Source organism: Equus przewalskii, unplaced genomic scaffold, assembly GCF_037783145.1.
Source record: "Equus przewalskii isolate Varuska unplaced genomic scaffold, EquPr2 contig_R1919, whole genome shotgun sequence".
NCBI classification, from domain to species: Eukaryota; Metazoa; Chordata; class Mammalia; order Perissodactyla; family Equidae; genus Equus; species Equus przewalskii.
The window spans coordinates 1-20,584 of record NW_027228519.1 but is presented as its reverse complement, the minus strand read 5'-3'; the positions used below and the strand labels follow the sequence as shown (position 1 = coordinate 20,584).

At 41.2% G+C, this 20,584-nt stretch overlaps 1 pseudogene; it reads right to left on the bottom strand.

The window, feature by feature from the left end:
• Nucleotides 1–7,259: 7,259 nt before the first annotated feature.
• On the bottom strand, nucleotides 7,260–18,375 carry LOC103543729 (olfactory receptor 2AE1-like; annotated as a pseudogene).
• Between the last annotated feature and the right edge of the window lie 2,209 nt (nucleotides 18,376–20,584).

Below are 20,584 nucleotides of genomic sequence, written 5' to 3'. Positions count from 1 at the left end.
CTGGATCACTATTTTGCAACGGGATTTTATCTTTAGTGAACGTTATCCCCTGCTTGGCACATTCTATGGGACTCTCACCTTTTCACAACTGGATAGTGAGATCTCTGGTTTCACACAGTTTCTCTAGATAGATACCCTTCTAAGTACCCAGAAGACTTGCACCTCACTAAATGATAGAACTTGTATTTCAATTGCTCAGTTTCTGAAACTGACAGTGAAAAATCAGACGACTGTTCACCTAATGCCTCTTTGGAGTCTCTCCCTTTGCACAAGTTTGATGTGACCATGGCTGGCAGGAGTTACTGTGTATACAATGCTGTGTATGCTGTGGGCCAAACTCTTCATATGTTTCTTCTTCAGCAGTCAAGCATGCAACCAATATGAAACAGAGAGGGGCCGGCCATTGCCTCAGTGGTTAAGTGCACACGTTCCACTTCGGTGGCCGGGGGCTCGCCAGTTCGGATTCCGGGTGCAGACATGGCACCGCTTGGCACGCCAAACTGTGGTAGACGTCCCACATATAAAGTAGAGGAAGATGGGCACGGATGTTAGCTCAGGGCCAGTCTTCCTCAGCAAAAAGAGGAGGATTGGCAGCAGTCAGCTCAGGGCTAATCTTCCTCAAAAAAAAAAAAAGATAAGGAACAGAGAGAGGCTGGTTTTTAACCCTTTGCAGGTAATGTTGCAAATCGAGCTGCTCCTCATCTGATGATCTAGAAATTTTAGATCCAGTCCAAGCACATAGTTAAATGTCACTTTTTCAGAACTTCTATAGGAAATCAGCGTTTTGGATTCTTTCTTCAGAGTTACAGTAGCTTCTTTACTAGTTTCACTGCCTAAGATGGAGATCTAGTCTTATATGCTTTCAAATTCAATTTGTTCATGTAGAAAAAATCATAGAGCAATAGATGCCCATAGCAGGGATGAAATTCTGAAATTTATGGGCCAAAGGGAACTCTCTGAGTCACAAAGAGCCTCAGAGTATTGCCAATCTTGTGGGGTTTTTGTTTTTCATCATAGGTCTGCAGTTCTTCTGTGATGGCCATAAATGTGAGTAGAAAGAACACTAGTTCTCAAAGTGCCTATGTCAGGTCTGGCACTATAGTAGCTAGCTTAAATGTTTTATCTTATGCATATTTATAGAGAGGGAGAGATGTTTGATATATGACATATATTTGTATGTGTGTATGGTTAATATTATATAATAATTTATTTAGGCAATATTTTTATCCCCAGTTAGCAGAAGAGTAAAGAGAAGTTTTGAGAGACTACTATTGACAAATGAGTGAATCTGAATTTGATTCTCTGGCGAATATTTTCTGAATTTCAAGCATAGATGTTTTTTGTTCTCATGTTCTCAAGCATCCATTCAAGTAAGTGACTGACAAGAAAGTGCCTATGTTGGGTCTGGAACCATAGTGGCTAATTTACAAAATTTATCTCATAACAATTCCGTGTGTATATATATCTGTATGTATATCACATGCGTAAATCACATAAATATTATATGATATTTAAGTATTTTACATTTAAGTTTTAGTTTATCAAGTTACATTCGTATGCATTACCTCATTCGATTCTTATAATACAAATGAGTACTTTTAAATTTAAAGTTTAAAAAAGATAAGGAACTTTTCCAAAGTCACACAGCTAACAGATCTCTCGTGTCCAAATCTAGGATTCTTTCTACAACCTGACTACAACTTTTCCAGCTCCACTCCTTTCTGAAGAGGGTCGAGTTTGACAACAGTGCTGCGGACCTGGTATATTTGGATCAGCAAAGAATCTCTGTGAAAGAGTAAGATAGAACTTTTGGAACTTTCCTGGGGCGCTTGGGCTTCAGGTGAAAATAGAATAATTTGTCCCACAGGCTCCACATGGTCAAGATTTTTCATATATGAAGAATTGATAGACTGGGCCACTGGGTTTACAGAGGCTGGTTGGACACAGTTTCACTGCTGGATATTCATGACCCACGTCTATTGAGAACAAAGCCCGGCCGTGGGGACTTTCAGGACCTCTTTCAGCTCAGTAGGAGAAGCACAGTGTCCTTCCAACTTGAGTAACTATCTAAACTTCCTTCAACTGGAGTAACTTTTCTTCCCTAAGAGCAAACACGTGTGAAAACAATACATCCAATCAGGTGTATACTTCTCAAACTTGTTATAGTTAACATCATACAGCAGTTAAGAGCAACCAGCCCAGTGATCAAATGGGCTGTTTCTTTTAAATGTAGTATTATTGTGAGTTTTTACTGTCCTTGGTTTTAGTGAAAGTGTTCCTAGTGGGTTTTTTCCATTAAAACTTGTTTGTAGTAAGTTTTTCATCATACAACTTCTTAAACTTCTATATGAATTTTGTTTATTCTTTTATTGGGGTAACAATTTGTAACATTTCATGAATTTCGGGTATACATCATTGTATTTCAACTCCTGTATAGACTCCCTCATGTTCACCACCAAAACTCTAGTTGCCATTTAATGAATATCTCATTAATGATGAGAGTGCCCTGTATTAAAACCAAGCTACGTTTTTACATAAATTTTAAAAATGTGATAAAATACGCATAACCTAAAATTGGCAATCTTAACCATTTTTAAGTGTACAGTTCAGCATTGTTAAGCACCTTCACATTGTGTGCAACCAATCTCCAGACCTGTTTTCATCTTCCCAAACTGAAACTCTGTACCCATGAAACAACTCCACAACCCCTCCTTCCCCAGCCCCTGGCAACCACCATTCTTCTTTCTCTTTCTATGAATTTGACCACTCTAGGTATCTCACATAATTAGAATCATACAGTACGTGTCGTTTCATGAGTGGCTTCTTTCATTTAGCATAGTGCCCTCAAAGTTCACTCATGTTGCAGCATGTGTCAGAATTTCCTTCCTTTTTAAGGCTGAATCATACTGCATTGTATGTATATGCCACATTTTGTTTATCCATTCATCATCAGTGGATACTTGGGTTGCTTCTACTTTTGGCTGTTGTGAATAATGCTGCTATGAACAGGAGTGTACAAAAACACTTTGAGATCCTTCTTTGGATTCTTTTGGGTATACACCCAGAAATAGAATTGCTGGATCATATGGTAATTCTACTTTTAATTTTTCAAGGAACTGCCAAATTCTTTACTACAATGGCTGTGCCATTTTACATTCCCACCAAGAGCACATAAGAGTCCCAATTTCTTAACATCCTCACCAACACTTCTATTCTGTTTGTTTAATAATAGCCACCCTAATTGGTGTGAAGTGGTGTCTCATTGTGGTGTTTGCTTATGTTTTTAGGAAAGGGTGAGATTTTTTTTCCTGTATTATCGAAATAAAATTGCCGCATGACATTCTGTTAATTGAGGGTGTACAACAAAATGATTTGATATATGCATATGTTGTGAAAAGATTACCACAATAATTTTAGTTAACATTCATCACCTCACAAAGTTACACATTTTTTTCTTATTATAAGAACTTTCTGGATCTATTCTCTTAGCAACTTTCAAATATACAATATGGTATTTGTAACTACTGTCGCCATGCTGTACACACATCCCCAGAACTTATTCATTCTACAACTGGAAGTTTTTACCTTTTGACCACCTTCACCCAATTCCCCAACCCCACCCCCAACCTCTGGCAACCACCATTCTGTTCTCTGTATCTTTGAGTTCAGTTTCTTTAGATTCCACATATAAGTGAAATCATACAGTATTTGTCTTTCTTTCTCTTTATTTCACTTAACATAATGCCCTTAAGGTCCATCCATGGTGTCACAAATGTCACGATTTCTTTCCTTTTTATGGCTGGCTAATAGTCTGTTGTATATGTATACACCAAATTTTCTCTATCCATCTATTCATATATACACACTTAAGTTGTTTCCATGTCTTGGCTGTTGTGAATAATGCTACAATGAACGTGGGAGTGCAGATATCTTCTAGATAGTGATTTCACTTCTTTTGGATATATACCCAGCAGTGGAATTGCTGGATCATATGATATTTCTATTTTTAATTTTTTGAGGAATCTCCATTCTGTTTTCAATAGTGGCTGTACCAATTTACATCCCCACCAACAGTGCACAAGGGTTCCCTTTCTCCAAATCTTCTCCAAAACTTGTTATTTCTTGTCGTTATAATAACAACCATTCTTGACAGGCATGAGGTGGTGTCTCATCGTGGTTTTGCTTTGCATTTCCCTGGTGATTACTGGTGATGAGCATCTTTTCACTTGTCTGTTGACATCTGTGTGCCTTCTTTGGAAAAACGTCTACTCAGATCCTCTGCCCATTTTTTAATCTGATAGTTTGGGGGTTTTTGCCACTGAGTTGTATGAGTGCTTTATATATCTTTGATATTACTACTTATCAGATATATGATTTGCGAATATTTTCTCCCATTTTGTAAGTGGCCTTCTCATCTTGTGGATGGTTCTCTATGCTGTGCAGAAGCATTTTAGTTTGATGAAGTCCCACTTGTTTATTTTTGCTTTTGTTTTTGCTTGTGTGTTTGTTGTCAAATCCAAAAATTCATTGCCAAGACCAATGTCCAGGAGCTTACCCTCTATGTTTTCTTCTAAATGCTTTATGGTTTCAGATCTTACTTTCAAGTCTTTAATCCAATTTGAGTCTATTTTTCCTAACCATATCCCTAATGATTAGTGATGTTGAGCATCTTTTCATGTGATTCTTGGCCATTTGCACACCTTGTTTGGAGAAATGTCTATTTACATTCCTTGCTCATATTTTAATGGAGTTCTTTTATTGTTGCTGTTGAGTTGTAGCCATTCTTTATGTATTCTGGATATCAACCCTTATCAGATAGATGGTTTACAAATATTTTATCTCATTCCATACGTTGCCTTTTCACTCTGCTTATTTTACAGTGTCCTGAACAGAACTTTTAAATTTTGATGTAGTCCGATTTATCCATTTACACTTTTGTTCTCTGTGTTCTTCCATCATATCCAAGAAATCACTGGGCGAATACAATGTCCTAAACCTATTCCCATATGGTTTATACTAAGAGCTTTATACATTTAGGACTTACATTTAAGTTTTTGATACATTTTCAATTAATGTTTGTTTATGATATAAGGTAAAGGCCTAACTTCATTCTTTTGCATATCCAGTTTTCCCAGCCCATTTATTGAAAACACTGTCATATCCCTATTGAATGATCTTGGCATCCTTGGGGAAAATGATTTGACCATACGTATGAAACTTTATTTCAGGGCTCTCTATTCAATTATAGTGGTCATATGCCTGTCTTTATAGCAGGACCACACTATTTTGATTACTGTAGCTCTATATTAAGTTTTGAAATCAGGAAGTATAAGTCCTCCAGTGTTATTTTTTTCAGGATTATTTTGGCTATTTGAGGTTTCTTGTTTCCACATGAATTTCAGGACAGGTTTTTCTATTTCTGAATAAAATGCCATTGGGATTTTGATAGACATTGCATTAAATCTGTAGGTCACTTTGGGTCATATGGACATCTTAACAATAGTAAGAATTGCAATCCATGAACCCAGGATAAATTTCATCTATTTATGCTTCTTTAATTTTTTGCAGCAGAGTTTTATATTTTTCAGTGTACAACTCTATCAGTCCTTGGTTAAGCTAATTCCTAAGTATTTTATTCCTTCGAATTGCTACTGTAAATGGAATGATGTTGGGCTGTTACCTTACACAATATGGATATAAAAGTTAACTGAAAATGTATCAAAATCTAATATAAGAGCTAAAACTATAAAACTCTTAGAAGAAAACGTAGAGGAGAAGCTTCATGACATTGGATTTACCAATGACTTCTTGGAAGGACACAAAATGTACAGACAACAAAACTAAAAATAGATAAATTGGATGGACTACATCAAGATTTTAAAAGCTTTGTTCCTCAAAGGACACAATCAAAGAGTGAAAAGGTAATGCATGGACTGAGATAAAGTATTTGTAAACCATCTATCTGATAAGGAGATACCATCTGGAATATATAAAGGATGGTTACAATAATACATTGTTACATCTCTTTTTCAAGGGGAGCCCATGTAACACTGTATTATTTGCATTTGACAGATGCTAGCATTACATGAATAATGATCCATAAACTTGGCTTAGATTATTTAATTCTCAGATAATCTTATAGGAGTCCTTACAAGGCCATGGTTGCACGTGTAGAGAGAGGTAGCAGAGGAACAACCACCTGTGTGTAACTTGGATTGTGAGCTGGCTGTTTATGCAACACCCTTGTGCCTTCAGAAACAGCACAGGCACAGTTTCTGTAAAACTTCATTCTATTTGATATTGGAGTGTTACAGGGTACATCCAACCTTAGGGCTAGGTGGGTAAGAGGACACCCAACTCCTGATAGGTGGCTCACCATATCTCAGAATGCCAGAAAGCTCTTTCTCAAAGGGAAAATACTTACTCATGAAAGAGAAGATAACTAATCTCGCAAACTTTAAGTGTTATTCTTCTGAGGAGGGTCCCAGGGATTCATGACATTTTTAACTAGTGAGGGAAGAAAGATATAGAATTTTGTCCCTCATTTTGGCATCCCTCAGACCACGAGGCTCCAGGAAAGTTCACTTAGATATCAGCCCTCTGCACTAACGTGGAATTAATATCCAGCTATCTGAGACAAATGAGTCTTACGAAGCCATCCACTGTATTATTCACTTTCATAGTCCCCTCCCCTATCTGAATTAAATGTCAATGAATGTCACGTGGGATAGTAAAACGATCTAGGTCCCTTTCATCTATTAATCCAAGCAACAAATCGTTTTTGAGCATCTTAGTATCAGGCTCTTATCTTGGCTCTGGTGAGACAATAGTACACAAAGTAAAGTCCATCCCTTCAGGGAGCTTACATTCTAATAAAACAGACAATAAATAAAATACAACAATATTGTGGAACATCATGAAAGTAGTGTAACAAAGTGGAAGCAGGGGACAAGGATGTTGAGAGTGCTGCTTTGGATAGGGAATTAGGGAAGCATGGTTTGGCAGGGTTACACATAAAGAGATCAAAAGGAAATGAAAGAGGGTGTAGCACTTTCAAAGCTTGATCACAGACTTCTCGGTCTCCAGAAATGTGAGAAATGAATGGTTGTTGTCTAAGCCAGCTACTCTGTGGTATTTTTGTTATTGTGCCCCAAATGGACTAAGATAGTACTCTAAAGTGCCCCTAAAGGCTGAGACCAAGTCAGAATCCTGGAATCCATGTTGACACATATCACTTTCCATAGTGATGAGAGCCTGGACCCTTGAAAACTCTTAAGGGTTTACCCAATCATTTTGAGGAGCTTATGCCATTCTACTCTTATACTCAGGACAACTGTAATTGTTGTCTTTGAGTGATAACATCTCTCCCCAGCACTCTCCTCGAGCTTTAGCTACATCCTTGTTCCAGAGAGTATAAATCAAAGGATTCAGTGTGGGAGTAATGATGCTATAGAACACAGAACCAACTTTGTCTTGCAATGGGGTACGCTGGGACCTGGGCCTCATATATGAGAACATGCAGGCACCAAACCAGAGGGAAACCACAGTGAGGTGAGAGCTACAAGTGGCAAAGGCATTTCTCTTACTCCCAGCTGAACGAATCTGAATGACACTGTGGAGGGTGAAGGCATAGGATGTAGAAACCAGAAAGATGGGGAGGAGGAGAAGGATGATGCTGCTGATGTGCACTGTGGTCTCATAGACAGTGATGTCTCCACGTACCAACTTCACAACAGCTGGAAACTCACAGTAGAAGTGGTGGATTTTTCGAGGCCCACAGAAAGGGAACTGAGTCAAGATCACCGTGTGAATTAGGGAATGTATGGATGCTCCCAACCATGACACAAGAGCCATCATAAGTCCCACCTTTCTGTTCATGAGAACAGTGTAATGCAGTGGATGACAAATGGCAACATAGCGGTCATAGGACATCAGAGCTAGGAGAAGACACTCAGCACCACCCACAGACAAATAGAGGAAGTGCTGGGTGGCACAGCCCACAAAGGAGATGGACTTCTTGCCAGATAGGTAGTTGGTAGCCATCTTGGGGATGGTTGTGGAGACATGCATCCCATCCATGAGGAGAGCTGGCTGAGCAGGAAGTACATGGGTGTATGAAGCTGGGAATCTGCAAATATGAGAATGGTGAGGATGTTGTCACTCACCGCAATCAGGAAGACCACCATGGTCAAGAAGAAAAGAAAGAGGTGAGTGAGGGAGTCATCAAAGAGCCCTTCAAGGATGAAGTCACTGGAGAGGTCTGATTCCTCTGCCGCATCTCCCCTTTCTCTGTCCCTGGGGAAACAGGAAGTGGAGAAGAATTGTGATATCAGAAATAGTGGAGTTCAGCATACCTTACAATAAGACCATTTGATTTACCACACGATTTTTGAAGACTTTTTTTTCTATTTCTAGTTATTCAACAGCCCAAATTCTTGAAATAGCCCTTTAAAATGAGAATGTCAAATCTTTCTTCACAAACATGACACTTAGAAATTCCGGAATTTCTAACCTCTAAGTGCCAAAAATCAAACAAGAGCCTCTCCTCATTAAGAAAGAAATACACACACACACATATATACTTTTTATAAGTATATATATATATATGCTTTATAGAGAGAGACTAAATGTTTACTAAACTAAATTATATTTAGTATAATATATATTATATATGTATATATATATATATATAAAGTACACATATATGCTTTCTTACTTATTATGTCAGAGTTTATCCAGAGAAGCTGAACCACTGAGAGTTTTATACATACATATGTATATATACATATATACATATGTATGTACTTAATGGGATTGTACAGAAATTTTGCATTATGCAATAGTGAAAGCTGCTTAAGCGGTCTATATAAGGCTGTCACCCTTGTGTCTGATGCTGGAACTTCAAGTCCATGGCACAAGCAGTCAGGAAGCTATAAAGTGGATATAAAGTGTGGTAGATCAAGGGCCTGCTGGAACCCACAAGAATGAGATATAACCCCAAAAGGGCAGACTGAAAGCCATGTCTGTTCTTGCTGCCACTGGAATTGGCGGTGTGAGTGTCTTACAGAAGCTGAGGCCCATATTCAGGAGCCTAAACACACACACCTGGCCTGGAAGTCAGAGGCGCTAAAGGAGGACCCAGGGGAAGGCAGAACAATTGCAGGCCCACCTGCTGCTTCGCACGGATGAGGAGAATCAGCAGATCAGATGCCATCTCTGTACACTACAAAATGGCTGCTTCTCTTCTGCCTCTAAAGCTCTGGGACAGTCTCTCCTGTGACCCACCTTAACCAGAAACACAAAAAATGGGAATTCTGGGAAATGTAGTCCATCCTAGCCAAGTTGACACATTACAAAGCCACCAGAGTCCATCTCCTGCCAATCTGGCACACATGCACATCTCCTTAAGCCACACTTCATCCCAAAATAAACACAACAGTCATCCTTTTACCTAACATGATATCACTATCCCACATAGAACCAAAAACATGTGAAATAGTCATATAAAAACAAGGAAGAAATATCCATTCCTGCCGTCCACAGAATGAGACATCCTATCCAAGTGCTAACCCATTCTGTGGAAGACAGTTACACTCTTCCTCAGTCACTCTCGTTCATGATAATGGCCTCACAAACAGAGTAGCCACGGAAACCAGGATGAAGGCTACACATGGGCTCAGCAACATGGACTCCTCCTATCACTGAATCAACAAGCAAAGGAAGTTACTATACACTGCCTTGCATGGCTGATCCTGACTAGCAAGGGGTTACTGAGTTTCTACTACACCATGGGGATGAGGAGAAGCATGTCTGGAAGGCAGGAGATTTTCTAGGGGGCACCTCTGTACTCAAATGCCCTGTGATGAAAGTCAGTGGAAAACTATGCAAATCCAATTCACACAGGATTGGTAATGACCCAGATCCTTCAGGAATGAAAGTTTGGGTCATCCCACCAGAAAAGGAAACATGATGAAATGCAGACAAAGGAAATATGGAATGGTGTGAAAGAAGACTGTTATATACACCAGACATGACTATGTGAGCAGCTGCAGAAACAAAAACTGTAGTAGTAACAGGTATTTCTTCTTTCTTTTGTTATGAATACTTTCTAAATATAATTAACTGAATTGTTTGAGTTTTCCCCCTCAGATATCCCCTTTCTAACGTATGGTATATTAATGTAGTTAGGTTCATATCTAAGTATATCAGTCATAAGACATAAAAAGGGGAGTAGGAACCAGATAGAAGTAGAATGAATTTCAACCAAGACAAGGAAGCGATTTGGTATCTTCTTAAGTGGAAAGGGTTGGTGTGATTTATATCCTTTTCTTGGGAAAAGATTAACAAGTTTTTGATTGTATGTGGGGTAGTCGCACTATGTTATATGGAAGGAGAACTTGGTATGGTCTTTATTTGGAGATTAAGTATGGTTTATGAGATATATACGGGTGCCATGTTGACAAATAACAAAACCACCATTGTTATATACCTGAAAACAAACAAGAGATATGTCCTCAGTAGACCTGAGTCTCTTTAAATTATGGATCAGGCTGATCAAATTAAGATTATAACATTTAATCAACCAAATTCTATAACATTTAGTCAATCACATTCCCACTTGGCCCTTTATCTCATTCTCACAGGAATGCTGATCAGAATGAGCGCTTCATCTCCATGGTGAAGCCCAACTTGAAAAATTGATAATCTAAATTAATCTCCAAAATATCCACCCAATACCTCTTTGTATTTTTTCCTAAACATCTCCTAGATCTTCTTGCTTTCCACATTATCTGCTTACCATTTAGAGCAAAGAAGTCAGAACTGAATGTTTTCTCCAAAGGATAAATTGACCAGTAAGAAAGAGGTCACATATATTATCTCTCTCCAATTAATGCAGCCTAGGGTCATCTTTTTGGCTGTCTCCTCGTACTGTTATTTCAAACTCAGCTTCTTGTGAACGAAGGGTCCAATATCCCATGTTCCCCCTGGTCACTCCAACCCTATCAAGCCATCCATATATTTCCCTTGTATTAAAGTATTCATCTACGTCTCTATCTCTTTCCTCATTAATTTCCACCTTTTAAATGTCCATAGCATTGGTTTTCTCATCATCTGAGTCCTGTCTCTCTGCCTCCCTTAGACAACTTTCCTAATAATTTCCCATTCTGATTTGTGACCCTCAGTTGACTTTTTTCTCTGCTTTCTCAGCCAGCTTTCCTCACAGACTGACCAATATCACCCTCTGACTTTAGGGATGAGGGAATAAGCTAACAATGCCAGAGGTTGCCCTAGTTTTTAGTGAAGGTTTCCTGAACACCTCGAGCCCCAAAATTATCTTACCTGGAATTTCTGCTGCAGAGAATTGTGGAGAGAACAAGTATAGAAGTGAAATGGCGAGGGCAGCATAGATCCACACTAACTCAAACATTGGCTACTGATCATCCAAACAAGTCTTTTCTGAGGTGCTCATCAGACTTCCTTCTCTAACCCTGGTCATCTGCATTTACTGGTAGAATGGCATAGAACACCATGTCCTACACAGTCATCATTGTCTACACTAATTATCCTAGCGACAGAGCATCATCAGGAACAATAGCATCCATAGTAATGCTCTTGCAATCTGGGCTCAGATTTTGAACTCCATCAGCACACATCAGGACAGATTAAGTAACTGAACCTATTGAACTTGTAATAGGTGGGCCTTTGAATAATGAATATCCTTCATCTGCCTCTAAATATATATTTCAGGTACCTCTCCATCCAAAAGGACAACAAGAGCTTGGGCAAAAAGAATTTCCATTAATGTTACCAGATTAAGAAGGTTCATTTAATACCAGCTTAATCATCAATAGGTCCAGAGCTAAAAGAAAATCTGTTTTGGAGTTTCTGCTATTTTGGATCACTCAAGGCACTCTCTTCTTAGCTTTACACCTCCTTTCCTACCAAATAAAACAAGAATTTGCCTCTAGCACTGGTATTTTTTAGTAGAATCCCCTTCTTGACTGCATGAATCTTTCCTCAGCAGGAATCATAGCGGTAAAAATGAGAAGAGACTTGGCCAGAATGAGCTAAACATGAGGGAAAAGAAGCAAACATCTGTGAGAAATAAAACAGCCTTCTAACAGAGAGGCCCTATTATGTCAGCTGAGGCAAATCAAGGGCACTCAATGTATGGCGTCAGGGATTCAACCCAGAGGACACATCCTGAGTCTCTTCTGGAGAGCATTACTTCAAGATGTCAATTACACTCCCTGTGTGCATTGAGATAAGCATTCCCAAAGGGCTTTCTTGGAGTTCGTTGGGAGGTGTCAGGGCATGAGATATTTCAAGGAGCATCACTCTGACGGTAACATGGGAATGACTTCTCCAAGGGCCAATTAAGCATGGAGAGAAACAATTCCTAGAGTCTCTGGCTTGTTTTTCATCTTTAAACACAGATCTTTCTAGCTCCTTTCTATCCAACCCTTTTGAGAAGACAGACTGCAAAAAATCTAGTCTCCTTTGCTCATAGGACACTTTTGGGGGTTCTGCCACGTGCAATATCATAGAACAGAAGTCAAGGAATAGAGACAGGCAATTGCCAGTAGTGTTTCCCACTCTAGCTCTTGGTCATACTCCAGTTTCATATTCAACATTAATATAACATGTCAAAAGACTTCAGATACAGATATCAAAGAAGAAAATGGCATGTCCCTACATCTCCTTCATATTTACTCCCATCTCATTGTCATACACTGCTCTTTCTCTCCATTACATGTTGAGCTATTCCTTGTTTCTCTAACTCAACTCAGTTGCTAAAATGTCTTGTTTCACTGATCTTATCTTGTTTATTCTTGGTGTAGGTTCAATGTATCATCACTCTCTTCAAAACCTGCTCTCTAATGCTTTTACCTGGTGCTCTTCTTCTCACCAGAATATAATATCTCTGTGGTTAAGACAATGGTGGCATTTATATAATTCAGTAATTTATTTGACAAATATTTGATGAGCTTCTGCTATGTCCCCAGTGTCATATTGGGTAGCATGATATATGGTGATTAACAAGCAACCATGGTCTCTCCCCCCATGGAACTTACTGGTAAAACTAATAAATAAACATTGTATATCATATGGGGTTAAGAATTTGTAGTAATTAGAAGACATCATCATCATGGTGGTGTGAGAGGATCCTTGAGTCTCTGCTCTTCGATCTACAATGATTAAAACATTCAAAACTCAACAAAAGCTAAATTGCACCAAACATCAGGGTGATGGAAAGATCTACACATCAGTACATGCAAAGAAAGTGAATTGGAGCACACAGAAAAGCCTAAATGAGGGAGCAGTGGAGGCAGCACCCAGGATCCTGGATCCCCAGCCATGGCAGATGAGCCAGCCGCCCCTGATCCCAGAGGACACAGTGGTCTGCAGCAGAGGTGTACGTGTGACTGCAGCCAGGCAGGGGCAGTGACACCTGTGGCTACAGGAAGCAGAGGAGCTACAAAGGTGGAGTCCCATGATCCCAAACCCCTGTCCTCAGCTCAGAGCCTGGTGGCACCAGGTGTGCACAGCACTCCCACTTCCCAACAGCAGTGTTTCCTGGGACCAAAGGGTAACAGGCAACAGCTGAGACAGTGTTGCTTGTACCAGTCTCTCTCGCCACCTCCCCAACCCCAATCCCCACAGCTGTGCTGGAGCTTCCCACTCAGTAGATCTCAGATGTGGCTTTACATTGACCATTTCCGTGTCCTGAGAGCAAAGCCAGCAACCACAGAAATGCAAGCAATAAAAAGCCATCAGTGGGCCCCAGAAGGGCAGGCAGCAACAAAGAGAGTATCCATGTGACACAAAATAGAGGAGCTGGAGGATAGAACTTGCAGATCCGCAGATATAGCCAGACACAGCTCAGGTAAGAGAAATCAAAAACAATTACTATAATGACACCTACTGAAAACAAAAAAAGGCTTCTAATCTCTAAGCAATTGAAAAGTTTGAATCAAAACAAAACTGTACCTAAATAAAAAATGTATTTGCTACAGAAAACAATCCTCCGAAACCCAAACATAAAGTCATGGGAGATTCCGATCTAATGGACAAAAAATTCAAAATAGCTATCATGAATAAACTCAGTGAACTTCAAGAAAACTCAGAAAGATGGTTTCATGACCTCAGGAATGAAATCAATGAACAGAAGGAATACTTCAATCTCCAAAGAGATCGAAACTTTCAAGAAGAACTAAGCAAAAATTCTGGAGGTGAAGAACTCGATGAATGAGATGAAGAATGCATTGGAAAACATTGTAAAAAGAGCATGTCATGTGGAAGAGAGAATTAGTGAGCTTGAAGATAGCTATAAATGGGGCAGGTAGAAGAGGAGAGACAGCTAACACTTTTTAAAATGTAGAAATTCTACAAGAACTATCTGACTCCTTTTGAAATGACAACATAAGGGTAATGGATATCACAGAATGAGGAGAGAGAGAGAAGGGAGTAGAGAGCTTATTTAAAGAAATGGTAGCTGAGAACTTCCCAAACCTGGGGAAGGAACTGAATGTACAAATCCATTGTGCAAGTAGAACACTCAATTATCTCAACACAAAAGGACCCTCTCCAAGACACGTGATAACAAAACAGTCAAAAATCAATGACAAGAGGATTGCTGGGAAGGTGGTAACACAGGACTCTGAACTGACCTTCTCCAATGGACACAACAAATTTACCCCTGTGGAATGATTACCTCTGAGTGAGAACTGAAGACTGTGTAAAACGAACCCCGAAAACAAAGAACAACACTGACTGAGTTGTAAGAGGCAGAGATACCTTCCTGCTGAGGAAAGAGTCACATTCTTGCCATGGTGCTTCAAGCCAGAGACATTTTAAGGTATGAAGCTTTTCCTGAAGGAGCAGGGGATCTGAGGGGGAGAGTGATGTCATAATAAGCAGCCTTCAAATTCAGCACAACCAAAGACAAACTGGCTTTGCTGGTTATTAAACCCAAAGGAGAATACCCCCCAGAAAACCTATTGAAGAGAAGAGAAAGAAAAGCCTGCTTTCAAGGGGCCCATGGAGAAATTCACCCATTCTAAAAACCAAACAAAATCACCAGAAAGAAAGGTGCATAGTCCTTTGGTTAAAAAAAAAGACTCACTGGATAAGCTCTGAGCACATCTCAGAGAGGCAGAAGGTGATTGGGATCACCACCCCAGGGAGTGAACACTGGTCGGAGCCATTATTGTGACATAATACAGGCCTCTGAGACAGACAGTGGCAGATGCAATTGTATTTCTTCCCATGGTCTGTTAGCTGAGGGGTTTAGCCTACCCACTAGAGCAGTGATTTAATCCAGCTCATCCAGGGAAGGCGCCCTGCCCTAGGGACTCACCCCACCCACTAGCCAGCCAACAGGGAACTTGTGGGGCTGTGTAGGTGGTGTGTTCTGGACCTCTACAGCAAGACAAGCAGGTCTGCTTCAGCAGAGCAGGGCATGTACACAGGGTGGGCCTGTGTTGATGGGGTTTATGGTCCCACAGTGGGGTGGTGAGACTTCTCAGGTGCAGCAGGCTTGTGCTGTTGGCATTCTTATACAACAAATAGGGAATCTGCCCACCTTCCAACACCTGAAATGATTGTGTGCTCCCATCCCTGAGTCTGGCGTCACAAGGTTGAGCTCCTGAGAGAGCTAACAACAGCCCCGCAGACCAAAGGCCCAAAGAAAATGTGAGGCCGTGACACTAGCAACCAGCCACACTGGGGCCTGACTCACTTTATAGCAAAACAACAGCAGGTATGTGCTATTAGACCTTTCAGCCAGCTGTGTTGGGGCTCACTTCACCCAATAAAGTGAGTAAAGTGACCATAGCAGCAACACACAGCTGAGCCTTACAATCACCTGGTCAGGGGGTCAGCCCCACTTTCATATGCACCTTCAGCAAGACCTAACTTGCCACAGCTTCTAGTCTATAAGCCTGGCCTGCAGACTGTGGACTCGCCAGCCCACATGCTCACACAGGCCAGTATATTAAAGTCAGTCTCTCTCTCCACATACGTATACACACATCTGTATATGTGCGCACATGCACGTGGGTGTGTATCCTGTTGCTTGTTTTCGGGAGAAGCCTGGCAACCACATTGCTGAAGTCCCTTTGTCCTTCACTTTTCCATTTCAGAATCCATGTCATTCGAGGGCTTTAGAAACTCAGCGCCATAGGAAGTTTGCAGATGAAGCATTTGTCCAGTCCAGACCTTGTACTGCATGTCGGGCGCTCCCAGCACCGCCAGGGAATTCTGGGGAAAGCCCAGGTGACCCTTTCCTAGCTGAAGACACAAAGGACCCCAAGGCCCCTTACCTGCGACAGGCCAAACTGAGGAACAGAAAGCTCACCCTCCTGAGGGCCGTTCGACAACATGGTCAGCAACCAAACTCCTGCAAGACAAAAGCAATATATGAGGCCTCAGGAAATAAACCCAAAGCAGTATTTGCAGAATGCGGACTTCCATGCCAGAAAGGGCTGTCGAGAATATGTCACATTTCCTTTAACACACTTCTTGGGGAAGTCAACATTTTGCCTGTCTATTGTGACCCTTTAGCACTCGCACTCGATACATGCTCCTTCCTGCACGGTCCTCTCCTTTTGTGCTAAATGCTTCCACTCTACAGTCAGTCAAGAGAAGAAAAATGATGGCGTGTGCATGCCAGAGGGAGTCAGCACCCTCACAAATCATCAGGAGCATGTGAATTTCTGCCATCACTTGTGTGGAGTGGGGGCCGCCCCTAGCTACGCAGCAGCCAGGCAAGGATAACCGGGGGCAAGAGGTCTAGATGACTCCTTGGACAACTTTTAGCAAGGATTTGCTGGGTGGATTCTGATTTGCTTCCAGAGAGGTCTGTGTGTTTGTGTGAGGGAGAGAGATGGAGGGAGAGGGCAGGGAAGGTGATTTCATGGTTTGAAAGCTGCTGGGAAAGCTGATTCCCACTAAATGCAGAAAAGCCATTGGACAAAATCCAACGCCCTTTGTGATCAAAACACTCAGGACACTAGAAACACAAGGCAGCTCCCTGAGCCTGGGAAAGGGCATCTGTGAACAAGACAGAGCTCACATGCATCATACTTCACGGGAGAGACTGGAAGCCTCGTCCCTGACGTCAGGACAAGGTGAGCAAGGGCCACTCCCATCAATTCTATTTTACATTTACGGGAGGTTTTAGCCATGTCAGATAGGCAAGAAAATGAAATAAAAGGCATCCAGATTGGACGGAGTGAAGTAAAACTCTCTCTATTTGCAAATGACATGACCATGTATATAGGAAATCAGAGAAAACACAGAAAAAGTATTGGAACGAATAAACGACTTCTGCAAGATGGCAGGATACAAGATCAGTAAAAAAAAACAAAACCACCACCAATCTACGGAACTACAAGTTGGTGCAGCCACCATAGAAAACAGTATGGAAGTTCCTCCAAAGATTAAAAATAGAACCACCATATGATCCAGTAATTCCACTTCTGGGTATTTACACAATGGAAACAGAAACATTCCTGCAGACAGACATCTGCCCCCCGTGTTCACTGCAGCATGATTCACAGGAGCCCAGACACAGAAGCAACCCACATGTCTGAGCTATAGATGCAGAGAACAGGTTGTCAGCAGCCAGGGGGAAGGGGTAGTGGGTCGGCAAAGGGAGCAAGGGGGTCAAAAGGTACAAATTCCCTGTTCTAAAATGAAGAAGTCCTGAGGACTTAACGTGCATTGTGGTGACTAGAGTTAGCAGTACTATATTGTCTACTGGAAAGTTGCTAAGAGAGTCAATGCTAAAAATTCTCAAGACAAGAAAAAAAATTTTGTAACTATATGAGGTTGCAACAGCACAGAAAACACTGACCATCTTAAACTAGTTTTTCTCCATTAAAACAGGTTGTTGATTAATCAATCCTGGTGCTCAATTGCACAGACAGCACTGTGCACACGCCAGGCAGGAACCCATGACCCCAGGAGGTCCCCAGAGACAAGAATCCTCAGAAACACTGACACCGGAAGCAAGCAGCCCTTCAATAAGGACAATCTGGCTTCCAGCAGCCCAAGTAGCTTGATTACCGAGTCAAGGCCAGCCCGGCAGCCCACGTGGTCCCAGCAGCAGCTTACTAGTCCACCAGTGCTGAAATGTGACCCCAAACCTGCATTGGGAAGACAGATTGGAGAGATTTGCCCCCTGTTACCTTGTGAGACGACCTTGCAATGAAGCTCTTCTTTTCTCAAAAGCCAAGGCCATAGTCCTGGCTTCTATGCGCATCAGGCAGCAAGCCCTTGCTCAGTAACAAGGCGATGGATTCAAACTTGACTCACGGCGGTAGGATTTGGGAATATACACATATATGGAATCATTATATTTTACACCTGAAACTAATATATTTCAATTAAAAAGTCAATTTTACTTCTCCATGCTAGCAATGAAAAACTGACAATGAAAGTAAGAAAATAGGTTAATTTACAATAGCATCCAAACCAATAAAATCCTTAGTAATAAATCTAACTTAAGAAGTACAAGACTTGTACAACAAATGCTCCAAAACATTATTGAAAGCAATTAAAGAGGGCCAAAATACATGAAAAGACTGCCCATATTCATGGATCCGAAGACTTTATACTATGAAGATGGTGATACTGCATGGAGAGAACTGCAGAGTCAATGCAACCTCGAGCAAAATCTCAGCAGCCTCTTTTGCAGTAACTGACCAGCCAATCCCGAAATTCATAGAGAAATGCAAGGGAGCCAGAGGAGCCAAAGCAACCTCGAAGAAGAAGAACAGGATGGAGAGCTCACACTTCCTGCTTTAAAACTCATTGTGAAGCTGCAATAATGAAAACAGTGTGGTACCGACAGAAAAATAAACACACAGATAATGGAACAGAACTGAAAGACCAGAAATAAATGTTCATGTTTACAGTCAGTTGGATTTTGATGAGAGATGAGACAGTTCAAAGGGAAAAGAATAATTTTTCAACAAATGGGATCGAGACAACTGGATATTCACATGCACAGGAGGAAGTCAGACTCCTTCCTCACAACACTTCCAGAAATGACCTCACAGAGATCCAACACCACATAGGAGGCAGAACTACACAACTCCTACAGGAAAACACATGGGATCACAACTTCTGACCTGGAGTCAGGCAATCATTTCCCAGGGATGACACCGAAAGCACTAGTATAAAATAGAAAAGAAATAAATTGGACCTCAACAAAATTAAAAACACATGTGTCTCAAACGAGAGTATCAAGAAGGTGAGAAGACAACCTGCTGAATGGGACAATACCCAAGCAAATCACAAGTATAATAAGAGACCTGCGTATAGAAAACATACTGAACACTTAAAAGTCAATAATAAAGAAACTACAGGTGTGGACTGAGCAAGATGGTGGGGTGAGCTGACACGGGACTGTCTCCCCTCCAAACTGCAACAAAGGACTGGAAAAAAACTCAATTTCAGCAAATAAACCTAATGCCAGGACGTTGGAGACCTACAGTATCAAAAATATGGAGGACAGAGACCCTGCTGCTGGCCTCGGAGGAGCTGGAACGCAGTAGGAGAGAACTTCGCTCCCTCCCCTAGAGTGTGGGATTGCTGCCGCCAGTGAGGGAAGGAGCGGGGGAGGGGCCGCACAACAGGGGTATCATCCAGGACTCCCGCTGGTGGTACAGTGGAAACCTGCTGACGGGGGGAAAGCTTCTGTGCGCAGGGACCCCATAAACCCAGGGCCCCAGGAGACCAGAGAACAGAAATGACCTGAATCCAGACTGGCACGTGAGAAAAACCGCCCCTTCCCCTGGCGAACCACGCTGGGTGCAGCCATCTTGCCCGAAGGCGCAGAGCTCAGAACATGCAGCTCTCGACCCCCATCTTGTGGCGACAGGCTGTAACTGCAACCGAATTCTACCACCATGGGAAAAAACCGCTCCTCTACCATCCAGCAACTTATAAAAGCTCTAGACCAGAAGGAAAACAATAAAAACACAGAATTAAGTCCTGAGGACTTGGAAACAGGTAACCTAAGTGAAAATGAGTTCAGAGCAGCTATAATCAAAAAACTCAATGAGGTAGAGAGAAAGATAGAGAAACAAGCCAACGAGTTCTGGAGTTGCTTCACAAAAGAGATTGAAATTATAAAGAAGAATCAAACAGAATTATTAGAGATGAAAAACACAATGGACCAGATAAAACAGAATACGGATTCCCGGAATGCCTGGGTAGACACCATAGAAGAGCAAATTAGCATAATCGAATATAGACAGGCTGAATGGCTCCAGACAGAGTAAGAAAGAGAACTAAGAATTTAAAAAAATGAGGAAAATCTCCAAGAGATAGTGGATTCAATGAGGAGAAAGAATTTAAGGATCAGAGGAATTCCTGAGAACACGGAAAAGGAAAATGGAGCAGAAAGTGTGCTTAATGAAATTATAGAAGAGAACTTCACAAATCTAGGGATTGAGGGAGAAATGTGTGTAGAGGAAGCTTTCAGATCTCTTAGATTTGTCAATGTAAACAGACCTACTGCAAGGCATATAGTAGTACAAATGGCAAAAATGAAAGACAAAGAAAGAATACT